A 20,005-nucleotide genomic window follows, 5' to 3' on the forward strand; every position below is an offset into this window, starting at 1 on the left:
GAAGAGGCTACACGTGGAGTGCCGGCATTTCCGCTCTCTCGTGGGAAGGGGTGTCACTCTTCACCTGATGACGAAGGATTCATCCGCGCATCAGGCAAGCACACATTCAGCGCAAGAGTCCTGGCATTCGACCCCCAAGTCGCATGGGCAAATGAGGCATCTGCAAAAGAGATGCACCGCCTTGCCCAACGTGTGAGGAGTCGGCGAGGAAGCCAATAACCGGTAAACTTCTGCTTGTAATCTCGATTCTATGCTAGTCCTCGTCATGATTGTTCTTTTTCTTACTAATTACTACTTTTCACTGCTATATCGTCTTTAAATCCACACGCTCAGGTATTCTCTCCACGAGCTGCCACCATCAGTTTTCCGGTGAGCACCCAGGATACCCGAACGCTTAAATTAGGTTTTTTGAATGTCTGCAGCTTGCGCTACAAAGTAGATGAAGTAACGGCACTCCTCCGGGTGCAGGACTTTGATATTTTTGGATTGGCCGAAACCTGGCTGGATAGCACTATTGGTGACGGAGAAGTAGCTATTCCTGGATACAGCCTCACAAGGACCGATCGCAGCGGCAGGCGAGGTGGCGGCACGTGTATCTATTACAAATCCACCCTGCCAATCAAACCACGCCCAGATCTAAGCGTAAGCGGCTTAGAGCTGGTGTGGGTTGACGTACAGATACATCGACAGCATCACCGTGTCGGCTGCGCCTACAGGCCCCCTGACACATCCGTGGAGTTTTGGACTGATTTAGAAAGTGCCATGCATAGTGCTGGCTCTTCAGCCACATCTTTAACGGTGTTGGGAGATTTCAATGTGGACTTGTCCGCTAATCACCCCAATCATCAGCGAACCCATCTACAGAGCCTGTGCTGCACGTTCGACTTAACCAACTGCGTGGATGCAGTGACGCGCATCACTCCAAGTACGCCGAAAGGCACCCTTATTGACCTTGTCCTCACGGACAGGAAGATGGTATCCAGCTGCAGGGTGATACCTTGTCTGATCAGTGATCAAAGCGCTGTGCTCGCCAACCTGAACATTTCAGTTCCTCGTGCAGAGACTCAATCGAAGCAGGCCAGGCGGATTCGGAATATAAGTATCCCTGAGTTCAGAATCGCTCTGGAGCAAGAACTTCAGCATTTTCCTTCCCTTCCACAGTCGTCAAGCGTGGATGATACGTGGCATGATTGGCACTCGCGCTTTATGACTGTCCTGGACAGGTATGCTCCAATGAAGACTGTACCACCGCGCCGCAAGCCTCTACCTCCATGGTCCGACCGTGAGACGTATCAACTCATCAGGACACGGAATAGGCTGCACACGCGCTGGCTCCGGAACCCCGAAGATATGGCACTTCACAGTGCATTCAAACTGGCTCGGACGCAGGCATCTAACGCGATTCGGCGCAAACGAAACTCGTATTTTCATCAGACATGTCAATCTGCATCTGCAAACCCTCGTAAGCTCTGGCAGCTCATCAACAGCCTTACAGGCCGTACCCGAGCACAACCGGATCCTACATGCGACGTTGAAGAGGTCGGCAATACGTTCCATCAAGTTGTGACCGACGCCAATAGACCTCCCATATTGGCAGAACCTCAGGGGCCATTGAGAGGGGAAGTCCTTTCGGATTTTCGAGTGACTGATGCAGGTTCCCTTTACGAACTGCTCCGTAAAGTCGACGCCAGAGAAGCAACCGGTAGTGACGGGGTCCCAGGATCGTTGCTGCTCGCCACTGCCGACATCATCGCACCAAGCCTCACCCAACTTTTCAACATGTCCCTGAAATCGGGTATCGTTCCTCGGGCCTTCAAGCTAGCAGAGGTTCGCCCCCTCTTCAAATCGGGAGATCCTGCTTCCCCTGGGAATTATAGACCAGTATCTCTACTACCCATTATTTCGAAAATCCTCGAGCGGATTGTACAAAACCAGTTACAAGGTCAGCTTTCCCGTGTTCATGCGCTGCCTGACACGCAGTTTGCGTACCGGCATGGCTACTCAACAGAAGATGCATTGGTTGTCCTGACGGACACGCTCCTGGAGGCCCGCGATCGACGCCAGGTATCGGGAGTGTGCTTTCTCGATCTCTCCAAGGCATTTGACAAAGTCAGTCATGAGCGTATCATTCAGGACCTGTTTGCTTTAGGAGTGACAGGCAGACCCCTTCGCTGGCTCATCAGCTACCTCAGTGAGCGGACACAGCGAGTTTGTTTCGGGGCCAGCAGCAGCACAATCACCTCTTGCAGCTGCGGTGTGCCCCAGGGATCGGTGCTCGGCCCGTTGCTCTTTAACGTGTACACAAGAGATGTTCCTCAAGTAGCCCAATCCGCAGCCACGATCCAGTTCGCCGATGACGTCGCAGTATATTGTAGCGCTGACACGACTCAGGCTGTTGCCAGTACGCTCTCCACCGCAGTCTCCTCCTTGGCTGCATGGCTGGAAGAGCGAGGACTGATTCTGAATGAGAAGAAGAGTCAAGTTCTCACAGTCTTTTCTGGTAGAGACGCTGGACCCCGGGTCACAGTCCTCTGTCGCAGCCAAGCTCTGCCGACAGTCACCAGCGCGAAGTACCTTGGCGTCATCATTGACGAGGGGCTGAACTTTCAGCAACACCTGAAAGCCATTACAGCAAAGGTGTCCCGCAAAGTAGGTGCCCTCTGGCGGACTCGGAGATGCTTGAGCCTGGCGGCCCGAGTCACCTACTTGAAGTCCGTGGTGATGCCGGATCTGACCTACGCATCAAGTTGTTTCGTGTTCTGTCTAACTGCCCAGCAAGCAACGGATCTCCAGACGCTGGAGAACAAAGCGGTTCGCGCAGTTTTTGGCGCTCGGCCATACGACTCTGCTCAACCTCTGCTCCAACGGGTGGAACTCTACCGAATCTCAGAGCTGCACAAGCAAAAGGCGCTATTGCTCACCTGGCGATGCATCCACGGCATTGCGGGGAACCGGCTCTGTGGACTGATTTCAAGGTCACCAGATCGGCGTACCCGCTTGCAGAAGGACATCGGAGCGCACATACCACCCGCCGCAAGCCGCGCTGGTCAGGCTAGGTTCTCTGTTGCCGCTCCCAAGCTGTGGAACGCACTACCCAGCGACATCCGCACCATCCCCCAACGCAGTGTGTTCAAGATGTCAGTCATCCCACATACGCTCGCTCCATGAAACGTATCACCCATTATTCCAGTCACTGTTGCTGTCGCATCCACTCGCAGTCCACGTCCACTGATGTCGACCGAGGTAGCTCTCTTGCTACTGTGTAATAGTGACATGTACCCAGCTAATGTCTCTGCTTCGTTCAGGGAATTCAGAATAGGAAGTCTGCTGTACCACCCGCTCTTTTCTTTTTACATTTAAAAGCGATTATTAGCGATAACATGGAAATTTGTTCCTTGGCTCACCGTCTGAGTTCTTAAAGCTATTATTCATTTTCTGCTGCCCCGGTTATTTCTTTTATTAGTATTATTTTCTTTGCCTTCGCTTTCTTGTTATTGGGCAACTTGCCCGTTAGAATCTGCGAAGTAAAATAAACAACAACAACAACAACAACAACAACAACAACAACCTGACGAGCCCATCTTGTACTGGCAGAATTTTGAAGAGCAGCTGCACAGGGCTTTCGTGGACAACCAAAGCATCACAGTCATTGGCGATTTTAACGTTAATGTTTCAACCCCCTACCCACCTTGTCCTATCGCCCGGAAATTTCTCGAACTTTGCAACTGGTACGGCCTCACTAATCACGTTCATGCTCCGACTCGTATCTCACCGGCGTGCCCATCAGGTACAACTATCGATCTCATTCTTTCAGCTAGTCAAGACATCAGTGAGTGCCACGTCCTGCCTTTGACCATTAGCGACCACTTTGGGATTGAGGCTAACCTGCACCTTCAGGTTTCTCGCAGCGTGTCACCTCAGGCAGTAGAGCGGGTCCGAGCTCAGAGAAATACTCGGTCGGTGAACCTCTGTGAATTCCGTCGGGATGTCAGCTCCGCAGGGCTGGATGATTTTACTAACACGCGGGATGTGGACACCATGTGGGCGTCGTGGCACACCAAGTTCTTGGCTGTCGTGGACAAGCATGCACCCATCCGCTATGTATCCTCCAACCGCACATCCCATCCGCCCTGGTCCGACAGAGAGCTCTACAAGCTCAACCAACGTAAAAACCAGCTACACCGACGGTGGCTACGCGATAAGGGAAACCAGAATCTTCACGTACAGTTCAAGCAAGCACGCTCAAGCGCCAGAAATGCCTATCGCCGAAAGCGCAACGATTTCTTCCGAGCGCAATGTGCCGCGTCCAGTCAGAACCCTCGTAAGCTCTGGAACGTCATAAACTCCGTTACGAACAGGAAGAGAGTACGTGTGGAGCCTACTTGCCCCATTGAAGAAGTTTCGTCAGTCTTCCAGGCAGTAGTAACAGACAATGCCCGTCCTCACAGCATCCCGCTACCGCAAGGTCCACAGCCTCAGACTGCAATGTCAGAATTGCCGCAAGTGTCTTTTGGCGAAGTAGAACGGCTTCTCCGACAAATCAATCCTGCCAAAGCAACAGGAAGCGACGGGATACCTGGTCACCTTCTAAAGTGCTGTGCCGATATCCTACCTGCGTCCGTGGCCACGTTGTTTAATGCCTCGCTTGTCAATGGCACTGTCCCCACAGCCTTCAAACTCGCACACGTTATCCCGCTGTTCAAAGCTGGGGACCCGTCTATTCCCACCAACTTCCGTCCAGTGTCCCTACTTCCCATATTATCTAAACTCTTGGAGAAAGTCGTACAAAAGAAGCTAGCCCAGTTTCTGGACATATCTGGTACCCTCCCCACGACTCAGTTTGCATTCCGCGCAGGCCACTCAACGGAGGATGCCCTGGTACTTATGCTAAATCGTATTCTTAGTGCACGGGACAAGCGTTTGTGTACTGGCATATGCCTTCTAGATATGTCAAAGGCATTCGACAAGGTTCGTCATGAACGGCTACTCCAGGACCTATTCGATATCGGCATAACAGGGACAGCCCTAAAGTGGTTTTCCGCCTATCTGTCGGGCCGTACTCAGCGTATCTGTATTGGACGGGATCAGAGTGCCATTTCTGCACCATCCTGTGGCGTGCCACAAGGTTCTGTTCTAGGACCGATCCTCTTCAGTGTCTACACCCGCGAAGTTCCAACCATAGCTAACCAGTCTTCATCAGTTCAATTTGCCGATGACATTGCGCTGATCAGCAGCAGCACATCCCTGGACACGGTATCTGCTATGCTATCGGCCTCGGTTTCTGCACTTGCTGACTGGTTGCAGACCCGTGGTCTCATTTTGAATGCAGCCAAGAGCCACGTGATCCCTGTATACCCCAACAGGCAGCCTCAGCAGCCCCAGCATACGATCAATGTAAACTGTCATGAAACGCCGATTCCTGTCGTTACTGCGGCCAGGTATCTTGGAGTGCTCCTCGACTCGGATCTGTCATGGACGCCCCATGTTGATCGCTGCACCGCTCGACTGGCCCAGAGGATCGGAGCACTATGGAGGTTGCGTCGCTGCTTGACTCATCAGAGCCGAGTTCTCTACTTTAAAGCGATCATCATGTCTGACCTGATGTACGGATCCAATGCGTTTTCCCCGCTTCTTACTGCCAACCAATTGGATCGGCTACAAGTCATGCAGAATCGGGCGGCAAGGGCGGTTTTCGGACTCTCGCATCACACCTCCGCGCGTACCCTCCTGCTGCAATTGGACATCTACAGAGTATCCGAGATATTCAGGCAGAAGTTCATCGTTCTGGTCTGGAGGTCTCGGAATGAGCACGCAAGTTCTGAACTGCAAGCCCTCCTAGTTCCTTCGTCAGCTGGCCCAACTAGGTTGCACTCCACCATGGGTCTGCGCCAACCGCCAGTTTCCACCAGGTTCGGCAAGGGTTGCCTCGCGTTCCGGGGCACCCAGCTGTGGAACACATTACCCGGCGATATACGTGCCATCTCCACGCTCCGCCAGTTCCGCGCCAGCATGATCCCGCACACACTTACTGGCCTTAGTACCTAGAGTACCAAACGTCCTGTTTGATGATCAGCTGGCTTAGTTTTTCTCCACCTCTACCCTAATTACATCAGTCCCCAATTTCATTTATTACTGCTTTCTATCTGCATTCGCCACCTTTTCATTGGGCAGATCTGCCCGTTTGGTTTGCGAACTAAAATAAACACAACAACAACAACAACAAGTCTTTCCAAATGACGTCCTCCCCTCGTACCAAGGGACCGGACCCTCAAAATATCGGGCCCCTGCGAATGAACCAGAAAGAAGTGCGCACCGTCGACACGCACCGCCATCTCGGCGTGCAAATTGATAGCCACGTCAACTTCCAGTGCCACATCGAAACAATCACAACCGAATGTAGCAAACGCGTGGTACTACATGTACTTGCTCACATGTCGAGCCGCTAACGCCGGAAGTTACAAACCGGCTTTATACTGGCTATGTCCGACCTACCATTTAATACGCCTCGCTGCTGTGGCAGTTCCAACTGTCCGCATCCCAATCGGCGGTCCTTGAGCGTCTGCAAGCCAGATTGGCACGAGTCGTCTTGAGAGAGTACAGTGTGTTTCCTTCCGCTACTGAACCGAAGGCATCTCTGTTCCCGCACCTCCAATGGCCCAGTCTGGCATGGAGGCGACACATCCAGTGCCTCCGGGAGCTCCATCACCTGGTCCACCACCAGACCACTGCCCTTATGGAGCAGGGCGATCGTCTCTCCACCAGCGCTCGGCGCCCTCTCCAACTTGTCCCGCCTGCCAGGACGAACAACTACTCGCGTGCCACTTTCCTCTTTGTTACCGCTGCCACCTGGAATTCTCTCCCCACTGACATTAGAACCACCCCAAATAGTCATTGTTTTGTGTCTCGCCTCCGTACCATCTTTGCCAACACCCACTTCGAACCCGCTGGTTTCATTCCTTCCAGAGTTTCTATAACATAGTAACGAATGTTATGGCTGATTTCTACAGTACGCATTTGTTATAACCCTTCCTCTTCTCAATCTATTTATGTCGGGACTAGGGAGGTGGCGGTCGGGGCTGGGTTCCGCGGGGCGCGAACCGGCGTCGCCACCGCCCGCCTTTCGCAGCCCCGTACTCGTAGGAGTTCAAACGGCACGTCACGTTCCCAGATCACCTGGGCCTGTCCCCGCGACTGCCCACCAGACAGCAGATGCAGGAACGAGTCGTAGTACGAGTACCGTAGTTTCGAACTCCCAGCAACATGCATGGGACCTGCTTGATCGTTCGGAAGACCAAGCTACGAGCCGTACATCTACCGTAGTTTCGAACACCCAACAACATGCATGGGACCTGCTCGATCGTCATCTGCACGGGTCAGCAAATGAGGACAGCCAGACCGATTCAATCCCCGAGCGTCCATCACCAACGCCCCAGAGCACAGAGATCCAATCATGCAACACACAACACACCCAGTGTTCCCCAGCAGCTGCGCAGCCTACATGTCTCCTGAGCAATGCAGCTCGTGCCCAACGCTTACTCACTGAGGTGACTGAGGCCACACACAGCACACAGGCTGCTCACCCCACTGTAATGTCCAGTCAAACCCTGGATGCCGAGTTGCCAGCCACCCTGGATGAGAGCGATGTAGGGCACTCAAACAACACCAGTGGAGCCACTCCAGACACTAACACTAGGGCCCATGAACTCCCACAGTACACACCTGCAAACTGTGACCTGAAATTGGGGAACCTTTCCGTAGCGGACACCCAGCAAGTACTCTCCGCCGCATATGAAGAGGTAGTGCATTTCCGCCCAAACCTGTTTCTCGTGCCCTCCGGAGCCGTCGGGGCGCAGTTTGTGTTACTGTTAGCCCAACTTTTCAGGCGCTTCGGGCAAGAGGGTGCAGGTGAAGGCTATGCCATCAAGGGAGCCATGACAGCCACACAACTAATCTTGCAGAAGCCATACGGAGCCAACAGCCGGCAAGAACACCTGGACTGTCTCAACCGCCGATTGCCACTGTGGAATGCCGGAAACGTGGACGAGCTAATACGGGAAGCCCGAACAATTCAGGAGCAACTCGACGCCGGTAAATCCTCCACCCGTCCCACCCCAGCTAGTCAGGGAAATGACGCACGCAACTTCGCATCACTGATCACTGCAGGGAAGACCGGAGCAGCGGTTCGAATGCTCTCCCAAGAATCATCCACGGGCTCGCACTCCCTGAACGACATCATTGACGGTCAATCAGTCCGAGAGGTCCTCATCTCCAAGCACCCTCCGGGTGAGCCACTCCATGAGGCAGTGCTTATACCGGGAATACCTCCCGAACAACCACATGCCATCATGTTCTCAGCCATCACGAGAGAGGCCATCATGAAATCAGTCCTCAATACCAACGGTGCGGCCGGACCCTCAGGCATGGACGCCAATGGCTGGCGAAGAATCTGTTCGTCCTTCCATAGTGCCTCTGATGCTCTCTGCGATGCGCTCGCCCTGTGTGCCCGTCGCATAGCGACCACTGCCATCGACCCTTCCTCCCTTGAGGCTTATACCGCCTGCAGGCTGATCCCATTAGACAAGCAACCCGGAGTTCGGCCCATCGGAATTGGTGAGGTCGTCCGACGTGTTATCGGCAAGGCCATATTGATGGTAATAGGCCCAGAAATTCAGCAAGCCACAGAGTGCCTCCAACTGTGTGCAGGTCAACAGAGCGGCATCGAAGCAGCCATCCACGCTATGCGATCCGCATTCGCGCAAGACGACACTGAGGCCGTGCTCCTAGCCGATGCATCAAATGCGTTCAATCGTATCAACCGCAACGTATGCATTCGCAACATCCAGCATCTGTGCCCAGAATTCTCCACCACCATCGTCAATACGTACCGGTCCCCATCCCGGCTGTTCGTCGGTGGCGAGACCATTCTCTCCTGTGAAGGAACTACACAAGGCGATCCGCTCGCAATGGCAATGTATGCGTTGGGCACCGTGCCTCTCATCCGTCGTGCTGCCTCTAGCAAAGCCGTACAAGCGTGGTTCGCAGATGATTCCACAGCAGCAAGCAAGGAGGAAAGAATCCGTACCAAATTCATCCCTGCCATCATCAACCGCGTCCCGCCAGGAGACATCGAGCGTGCCATGCTGGCCCTACCGTGCAGGGACGGAGGGCTTGGGATCGTCAACCCATCCTCCCTTGCCTCCCAGTTCCAGGACTCTATGCATATTACCAAGTCTCTCGTGCAGAAGATCCTCCAGCAAGATCAGTCAGCAGAAGGCGTCCCAGCTGCCACCATCACAGCGAAGGCAGAGATTGTTTCCCAGTCCCGGCGCCTGGCGAAGGAAGCGGTTGCCTCGGTCATTGCCACCTCCACCAGCACCACAGAGCGCACCCTGAATCTTGCTGCTGAAAAGGGCGCCTCCAGCTGGTTGACCTGTCGGCCCCTTCGTCAGTATGGTTTCAACCTACACAAGCAGGCGTTCTGGGACGCTCTCTGCCAACGGTATGGTTGGACCCCTCCAGGCCTGCCAACAGAATGTGTGTGCGGCAAAGCGTTTTCACCGGAACACGCGCTGTCTTGCCCAACTGGTGGCTACCCCGCCATGCGGCATAATGACCTTCGGGATCTCACCGCATCTCTCCTACGTGAAGTGGCCCATGATGTCCAGGTCGAGCCACATCTCCAGCCGCTAACCGGTGAGACCTTCCGTCACCGCTCCGCCATCTCCGAGGATGGTGCCCGCCTGGATGTGGCCGCATCGGGTGTCTGGGGTGGACGTTTCGAACGGGCACTACTGGACATCCGGGTATTCAACCCGCACGCCCGCTCCAACCGCCAACAGTCCATCACAGCCACCTACCGGAAGCATGAGGCCGAGAAAAGGCGCGCGTACGAAGAACGCGTCCGGGAAGTTGAACACGCGTCTTTTTCTCCCATTGTGTTCAGCGCTTCCGGCGGCTACGGCAAGTCCGCCTCCGCTTTTTTCAAGCGTGTCGCCTCTATGCTCGCCGACAAGAGAAAGGAGCCCTTCTCCTCACTTCTTGCCTTTATTAGGTCAAGGGTTTCCTTTTCTCTTGTTCGTGCCTCCAATGCCAGCCTCCGTGGTCACCGCAGGCCACGGTTAAGATGCCCGCCAGAGAGTCATTGACTCTGATGCTTCTGTGGTCCTTGCTGCTGCAGAGTGCTTTCGGTAACTATCCGTGGTGTGTTTGGCTACTGTTCTGCTTCAGTACCCCCCCCCCCCCACTTTTTCATGATTTTGCATGTTATCGTTTTCTCGGATTCCGGTTTTCCACTCTGTTATGTTCGAATCCATAGTCTGTTTAGTCTGTACACGATTTGTACGCAACTTCTCATTGTTTTTTTTTTTTTTTTTTTTACCAGGCGTGGGCCATCCCCTGATCATAGGTGCCAAAGACTATAGCACGTGACTGTCCTGCACGCCCAAATGCTGCACGTACACGTACGCATCACACTTCGTACTCCACTGTCGTACAGGGCCAGGCTGCGGACCGTATGGCGGATGACAGTCCGGATGTACTCGTTCATGTACAAGAACCCACTGGCGCTGAACCAAATCCAGGAGCTGCGATAGCAGGCGAAGCAACAGATAGCAACTGCCCATGTCCACCAAAAGGTTCAACCACACTAGAGGGCTCGAACCAACAACAACAGCAGCAGCAGCAGCAGCACTGCGACAAGCGACCACCAAAGGTCTCTAAGATACCTGTACGGCAGGCAGCTTAGGGCCCGGTCACACATGAACTGGGATTCGCTTCGGCGACGAGGTTCGGCGGCAGCGAGCCTGGTGTCACTCCAGCGAAACCACGTGTGCATGGTCACACATGCAAACAGGGCACAACTCCTACTTTGGCGGAAAAATGAGAGTTAGTGGACTGTGGTGCATACGGCACGGAGAATAGACGAGGTCAATGACTATCTTGCACGCATTTTTGTTGCATGGACATCATACGCATACAAATTTCTCGTAGCAAGTCCATATACAGCAGACCGTGGTGTTTTCCGCTGAAGCGAATCCGCAGGAGCGACAGTCTCGCTTCGAAAATTTTGGCGGAAGCGGATTGGAGTTTCCGCTGAATTTTCATGAAGCGGAAGTTCCGCTTTTCGCCGTTGCCATGCCATTTTTCGCTCCTGCGACCTCGCTTCAGCGTATACGCTACTTTCGAGTGCATGTGTGACCGGGCCCTTATTCTGTACCAGTCGCCTACAACCCTGCCAGCAGAAGAGGCTACACGTGGAGTGCCGGCATTTCCGCTCTCTCGTGGGAAGGGGTGTCACTCTTCACCTGATGACGAAGGATTCATCCGCGCATCAGGCAAGCACACATTCAGCGCAAGAGTCCTGGCATTCGACCCCCAAGTCGCATGGGCAAATGAGGCATCTGCAAAAGAGATGCACCGCCTTGCCCAACGTGTGAGGAGTCGGCGAGGAAGCCAATAACCGGTAAACTTCTGCTTGTAATCTCGATTCTATGCTAGTCCTCGTCATGATTGTTCTTTTTCTTACTAATTACTACTTTTCACTGCTATATCGTCTTTAAATCCACACGCTCAGGTATTCTCTCCACGAGCTGCCACCATCAGTTTTCCGGTGAGCACCCAGGATACCCGAACGCTTAAATTAGGTTTTTTGAATGTCTGCAGCTTGCGCTACAAAGTAGATGAAGTAACGGCACTCCTCCGGGTGCAGGACTTTGATATTTTTGGATTGGCCGAAACCTGGCTGGATAGCACTATTGGTGACGGAGAAGTAGCTATTCCTGGATACAGCCTCACAAGGACCGATCGCAGCGGCAGGCGAGGTGGCGGCACGTGTATCTATTACAAATCCACCCTGCCAATCAAACCACGCCCAGATCTAAGCGTAAGCGGCTTAGAGCTGGTGTGGGTTGACGTACAGATACATCGACAGCATCACCGTGTCGGCTGCGCCTACAGGCCCCCTGACACATCCGTGGAGTTTTGGACTGATTTAGAAAGTGCCATGCATAGTGCTGGCTCTTCAGCCACATCTTTAACGGTGTTGGGAGATTTCAATGTGGACTTGTCCGCTAATCACCCCAATCATCAGCGAACCCATCTACAGAGCCTGTGCTGCACGTTCGACTTAACCAACTGCGTGGATGCAGTGACGCGCATCACTCCAAGTACGCCGAAAGGCACCCTTATTGACCTTGTCCTCACGGACAGGAAGATGGTATCCAGCTGCAGGGTGATACCTTGTCTGATCAGTGATCAAAGCGCTGTGCTCGCCAACCTGAACATTTCAGTTCCTCGTGCAGAGACTCAATCGAAGCAGGCCAGGCGGATTCGGAATATAAGTATCCCTGAGTTCAGAATCGCTCTGGAGCAAGAACTTCAGCATTTTCCTTCCCTTCCACAGTCGTCAAGCGTGGATGATACGTGGCATGATTGGCACTCGCGCTTTATGACTGTCCTGGACAGGTATGCTCCAATGAAGACTGTACCACCGCGCCGCAAGCCTCTACCTCCATGGTCCGACCGTGAGACGTATCAACTCATCAGGACACGGAATAGGCTGCACACGCGCTGGCTCCGGAACCCCGAAGATATGGCACTTCACAGTGCATTCAAACTGGCTCGGACGCAGGCATCTAACGCGATTCGGCGCAAACGAAACTCGTATTTTCATCAGACATGTCAATCTGCATCTGCAAACCCTCGTAAGCTCTGGCAGCTCATCAACAGCCTTACAGGCCGTACCCGAGCACAACCGGATCCTACATGCGACGTTGAAGAGGTCGGCAATACGTTCCATCAAGTTGTGACCGACGCCAATAGACCTCCCATATTGGCAGAACCTCAGGGGCCATTGAGAGGGGAAGTCCTTTCGGATTTTCGAGTGACTGATGCAGGTTCCCTTTACGAACTGCTCCGTAAAGTCGACGCCAGAGAAGCAACCGGTAGTGACGGGGTCCCAGGATCGTTGCTGCTCGCCACTGCCGACATCATCGCACCAAGCCTCACCCAACTTTTCAACATGTCCCTGAAATCGGGTATCGTTCCTCGGGCCTTCAAGCTAGCAGAGGTTCGCCCCCTCTTCAAATCGGGAGATCCTGCTTCCCCTGGGAATTATAGACCAGTATCTCTACTACCCATTATTTCGAAAATCCTCGAGCGGATTGTACAAAACCAGTTACAAGGTCAGCTTTCCCGTGTTCATGCGCTGCCTGACACGCAGTTTGCGTACCGGCATGGCTACTCAACAGAAGATGCATTGGTTGTCCTGACGGACACGCTCCTGGAGGCCCGCGATCGACGCCAGGTATCGGGAGTGTGCTTTCTCGATCTCTCCAAGGCATTTGACAAAGTCAGTCATGAGCGTATCATTCAGGACCTGTTTGCTTTAGGAGTGACAGGCAGACCCCTTCGCTGGCTCATCAGCTACCTCAGTGAGCGGACACAGCGAGTTTGTTTCGGGGCCAGCAGCAGCACAATCACCTCTTGCAGCTGCGGTGTGCCCCAGGGATCGGTGCTCGGCCCGTTGCTCTTTAACGTGTACACAAGAGATGTTCCTCAAGTAGCCCAATCCGCAGCCACGATCCAGTTCGCCGATGACGTCGCAGTATATTGTAGCGCTGACACGACTCAGGCTGTTGCCAGTACGCTCTCCACCGCAGTCTCCTCCTTGGCTGCATGGCTGGAAGAGCGAGGACTGATTCTGAATGAGAAGAAGAGTCAAGTTCTCACAGTCTTTTCTGGTAGAGACGCTGGACCCCGGGTCACAGTCCTCTGTCGCAGCCAAGCTCTGCCGACAGTCACCAGCGCGAAGTACCTTGGCGTCATCATTGACGAGGGGCTGAACTTTCAGCAACACCTGAAAGCCATTACAGCAAAGGTGTCCCGCAAAGTAGGTGCCCTCTGGCGGACTCGGAGATGCTTGAGCCTGGCGGCCCGAGTCACCTACTTGAAGTCCGTGGTGATGCCGGATCTGACCTACGCATCAAGTTGTTTCGTGTTCTGTCTAACTGCCCAGCAAGCAACGGATCTCCAGACGCTGGAGAACAAAGCGGTTCGCGCAGTTTTTGGCGCTCGGCCATACGACTCTGCTCAACCTCTGCTCCAACGGGTGGAACTCTACCGAATCTCAGAGCTGCACAAGCAAAAGGCGCTATTGCTCACCTGGCGATGCATCCACGGCATTGCGGGGAACCGGCTCTGTGGACTGATTTCAAGGTCACCAGATCGGCGTACCCGCTTGCAGAAGGACATCGGAGCGCACATACCACCCGCCGCAAGCCGCGCTGGTCAGGCTAGGTTCTCTGTTGCCGCTCCCAAGCTGTGGAACGCACTACCCAGCGACATCCGCACCATCCCCCAACGCAGTGTGTTCAAGATGTCAGTCATCCCACATACGCTCGCTCCATGAAACGTATCACCCATTATTCCAGTCACTGTTGCTGTCGCATCCACTCGCAGTCCACGTCCACTGATGTCGACCGAGGTAGCTCTCTTGCTACTGTGTAATAGTGACATGTACCCAGCTAATGTCTCTGCTTCGTTCAGGGAATTCAGAATAGGAAGTCTGCTGTACCACCCGCTCTTTTCTTTTTACATTTAAAAGCGATTATTAGCGATAACATGGAAATTTGTTCCTTGGCTCACCGTCTGAGTTCTTAAAGCTATTATTCATTTTCTGCTGCCCCGGTTATTTCTTTTATTAGTATTATTTTCTTTGCCTTCGCTTTCTTGTTATTGGGCAACTTGCCCGTTAGAATCTGCGAAGTAAAATAAACAACAACAACAACAACAACAACAACAACAACAACCTGACGAGCCCATCTTGTACTGGCAGAATTTTGAAGAGCAGCTGCACAGGGCTTTCGTGGACAACCAAAGCATCACAGTCATTGGCGATTTTAACGTTAATGTTTCAACCCCCTACCCACCTTGTCCTATCGCCCGGAAATTTCTCGAACTTTGCAACTGGTACGGCCTCACTAATCACGTTCATGCTCCGACTCGTATCTCACCGGCGTGCCCATCAGGTACAACTATCGATCTCATTCTTTCAGCTAGTCAAGACATCAGTGAGTGCCACGTCCTGCCTTTGACCATTAGCGACCACTTTGGGATTGAGGCTAACCTGCACCTTCAGGTTTCTCGCAGCGTGTCACCTCAGGCAGTAGAGCGGGTCCGAGCTCAGAGAAATACTCGGTCGGTGAACCTCTGTGAATTCCGTCGGGATGTCAGCTCCGCAGGGCTGGATGATTTTACTAACACGCGGGATGTGGACACCATGTGGGCGTCGTGGCACACCAAGTTCTTGGCTGTCGTGGACAAGCATGCACCCATCCGCTATGTATCCTCCAACCGCACATCCCATCCGCCCTGGTCCGACAGAGAGCTCTACAAGCTCAACCAACGTAAAAACCAGCTACACCGACGGTGGCTACGCGATAAGGGAAACCAGAATCTTCACGTACAGTTCAAGCAAGCACGCTCAAGCGCCAGAAATGCCTATCGCCGAAAGCGCAACGATTTCTTCCGAGCGCAATGTGCCGCGTCCAGTCAGAACCCTCGTAAGCTCTGGAACGTCATAAACTCCGTTACGAACAGGAAGAGAGTACGTGTGGAGCCTACTTGCCCCATTGAAGAAGTTTCGTCAGTCTTCCAGGCAGTAGTAACAGACAATGCCCGTCCTCACAGCATCCCGCTACCGCAAGGTCCACAGCCTCAGACTGCAATGTCAGAATTGCCGCAAGTGTCTTTTGGCGAAGTAGAACGGCTTCTCCGACAAATCAATCCTGCCAAAGCAACAGGAAGCGACGGGATACCTGGTCACCTTCTAAAGTGCTGTGCCGATATCCTACCTGCGTCCGTGGCCACGTTGTTTAATGCCTCGCTTGTCAATGGCACTGTCCCCACAGCCTTCAAACTCGCACACGTTATCCCGCTGTTCAAAGCTGGGGACCCGTCTATTCCCACCAACTTCCGTCCAGTGTCCCTACTTCCCATATTATCTAAACTCTTGGAGAAAGTCGTACAAAAGAAGCTAGCCCAGTTTCTGGACATATCTGGTACCCTCCCCACGACTCAGTTTGCATTCCGCGCAGGCCACTCAACGGAGGATGCCCTGGTACTTATGCTAAATCGTATTCTTAGTGCACGGGACAAGCGTTTGTGTACTGGCATATGCCTTCTAGATATGTCAAAGGCATTCGACAAGGTTCGTCATGAACGGCTACTCCAGGACCTATTCGATATCGGCATAACAGGGACAGCCCTAAAGTGGTTTTCCGCCTATCTGTCGGGCCGTACTCAGCGTATCTGTATTGGACGGGATCAGAGTGCCATTTCTGCACCATCCTGTGGCGTGCCACAAGGTTCTGTTCTAGGACCGATCCTCTTCAGTGTCTACACCCGCGAAGTTCCAACCATAGCTAACCAGTCTTCATCAGTTCAATTTGCCGATGACATTGCGCTGATCAGCAGCAGCACATCCCTGGACACGGTATCTGCTATGCTATCGGCCTCGGTTTCTGCACTTGCTGACTGGTTGCAGACCCGTGGTCTCATTTTGAATGCAGCCAAGAGCCACGTGATCCCTGTATACCCCAACAGGCAGCCTCAGCAGCCCCAGCATACGATCAATGTAAACTGTCATGAAACGCCGATTCCTGTCGTTACTGCGGCCAGGTATCTTGGAGTGCTCCTCGACTCGGATCTGTCATGGACGCCCCATGTTGATCGCTGCACCGCTCGACTGGCCCAGAGGATCGGAGCACTATGGAGGTTGCGTCGCTGCTTGACTCATCAGAGCCGAGTTCTCTACTTTAAAGCGATCATCATGTCTGACCTGATGTACGGATCCAATGCGTTTTCCCCGCTTCTTACTGCCAACCAATTGGATCGGCTACAAGTCATGCAGAATCGGGCGGCAAGGGCGGTTTTCGGACTCTCGCATCACACCTCCGCGCGTACCCTCCTGCTGCAATTGGACATCTACAGAGTATCCGAGATATTCAGGCAGAAGTTCATCGTTCTGGTCTGGAGGTCTCGGAATGAGCACGCAAGTTCTGAACTGCAAGCCCTCCTAGTTCCTTCGTCAGCTGGCCCAACTAGGTTGCACTCCACCATGGGTCTGCGCCAACCGCCAGTTTCCACCAGGTTCGGCAAGGGTTGCCTCGCGTTCCGGGGCACCCAGCTGTGGAACACATTACCCGGCGATATACGTGCCATCTCCACGCTCCGCCAGTTCCGCGCCAGCATGATCCCGCACACACTTACTGGCCTTAGTACCTAGAGTACCAAACGTCCTGTTTGATGATCAGCTGGCTTAGTTTTTCTCCACCTCTACCCTAATTACATCAGTCCCCAATTTCATTTATTACTGCTTTCTATCTGCATTCGCCACCTTTTCATTGGGCAGATCTGCCCGTTTGGTTTGCGAACTAAAATAAACACAACAACAACAACAACAAGTCTTTCCAAATGACGTCCTCCCCTCGTACCAAGGGACCGGACCCTCAAAATATCGGGCCCCTGCGAATGAACCAGAAAGAAGTGCGCACCGTCGACACGCACCGCCATCTCGGCGTGCAAATTGATAGCCACGTCAACTTCCAGTGCCACATCGAAACAATCACAACCGAATGTAGCAAACGCGTGGTACTACATGTACTTGCTCACATGTCGAGCCGCTAACGCCGGAAGTTACAAACCGGCTTTATACTGGCTATGTCCGACCTACCATTTAATACGCCTCGCTGCTGTGGCAGTTCCAACTGTCCGCATCCCAATCGGCGGTCCTTGAGCGTCTGCAAGCCAGATTGGCACGAGTCGTCTTGAGAGAGTACAGTGTGTTTCCTTCCGCTACTGAACCGAAGGCATCTCTGTTCCCGCACCTCCAATGGCCCAGTCTGGCATGGAGGCGACACATCCAGTGCCTCCGGGAGCTCCATCACCTGGTCCACCACCAGACCACTGCCCTTATGGAGCAGGGCGATCGTCTCTCCACCAGCGCTCGGCGCCCTCTCCAACTTGTCCCGCCTGCCAGGACGAACAACTACTCGCGTGCCACTTTCCTCTTTGTTACCGCTGCCACCTGGAATTCTCTCCCCACTGACATTAGAACCACCCCAAATAGTCATTGTTTTGTGTCTCGCCTCCGTACCATCTTTGCCAACACCCACTTCGAACCCGCTGGTTTCATTCCTTCCAGAGTTTCTATAACATAGTAACGAATGTTATGGCTGATTTCTACAGTACGCATTTGTTATAACCCTTCCTCTTCTCAATCTATTTATGTCGGGACTAGGGAGGTGGCGGTCGGGGCTGGGTTCCGCGGGGCGCGGGAATGGTGAGCACTCCCCAGGGTCATGGCTCACGCGCTTTGGCGGGTCTTGGCTTCTGTCGCCGGTTTTCCGATGCCTTGGCGGGTGTGGTAGTCACCCCCTTGCCTAGCGTGAGTGATTCCCACAACGCAATCCCCATCACCTTTTATTACCACCCTAGGTCACAATGTGATGTGTAACAATGCAGCACAAATCTGTACTGATGTGTTGCCAGAAAATCGCGCTGTTTCTCTACCCTGGCTATTATACTCTCAACATCTTGTTCCTCTTATAATCACGCTGATTTTGTCATCCCTTTTCCTCGCGCTATTGAAATGTACCTCTATCACCTTTGCCCCCTTCTCCCCTTCTCCGTATATGTATTCTAGTGATTGTTAGTCTTGGTCATATGCTGTCTGATGATGTGTTTTGACACGAAACTCGTAGTTACAGCGGAATGAGACTTGTTTGATTCATTGCTGTGTAATATTTGTAATAATTTTACAGATACTTCAGTATATTCCCAGTAAGCCATGAATGGAGCCCCCCTCGACTTAGACCTCGGCCTTTGGGGAATCCATAAATAAAAGAATTTGTTTAATGATAGTGATGAGTCGTAAATCTGCAAGTATGTCAGGCATGGATTAGGTGTTAGTTTGAACTTGAAATACCGTAAAGTCGTGTATTAAAGCCGCGGCTTATATGGCCTTTTTTGGGGACATTTTGCAGGCTTCTACATGTATATGAGACACGCTTCTATACAAGACAGGTATTTCCATGTATGTCAACACTAAAACAGGCTTATGTGCCAACAGCGTACATGTATCTTGAAAATCAGGCTTCTATATGAGACAGGCTTTAATACGTGACTCTACGATATAGAGAACACTCCTTCACTGAGACCTGATCCCAAATACCAGACGTGGGAGACAGAAGCAGCGTGAACTGAAGGGGAAAACATGCATTTCTGTGTCTGAAAGAACACGAAGTTACAAGTTGTAAGCATCAAGAAGATGCAAAGAAAAGCAACCCAGAAGGCAATTCCAAATCAATAAAAGCAAAAATCATAAGGAAAAGTTTTGTTTTTTCACGGCTGAGCGTAGCGAAAGAGTGCAAAAAACGTATTTTTCACTCACAAATATTTTCGTGCATTTGCTCTTGTTCTGCACAACTCTGTTGAACCTGCCATCGTGGTCTTTGTTTTTCCTCGTGGTAGTTGAAGTGTGATCGTGAGTGTGATTGCTCTGGTAGACCACTACCCCATGTACTGAACAGTCGCTTTGTGAGTGAAAAGACAATTGTTAATCCAAACCCCAATTCTCGAAATGAGCATTACATCGAATCATCAATGAAAAAAATAAAATTACATGGAAGGGGGCATTCATGATGTAGATCTATTAAAAATGAACTCGGATGGAGAGCCAAGGTAACATAGGCCACTGAAATCGACTTGAAGACCGAAGCAAAGAGACAACCCGAAGAACGAGAACCTCACTCAGAGAAAGGGCCACCTTATACATGTAGTTTAGATGAAAAGCACAGAACAAAATAGAAGAATTAGGAAAGGCATTCATACACATGTACAGTTGCGCTCAATGAAATCCGACCCGGAGTGCATATTTGGCGCCCTCAACTTACACGGCCCTTGACGCCCTGGAAGTGGCACGAATGCGGCTGGACGTACACATGTA

This window comes from Sycon ciliatum, chromosome 9 (assembly GCF_964019385.1).
Source record: "Sycon ciliatum chromosome 9, ocSycCili1.1, whole genome shotgun sequence".
NCBI classification, from domain to species: domain Eukaryota; kingdom Metazoa; phylum Porifera; class Calcarea; order Leucosolenida; family Sycettidae; genus Sycon; species Sycon ciliatum.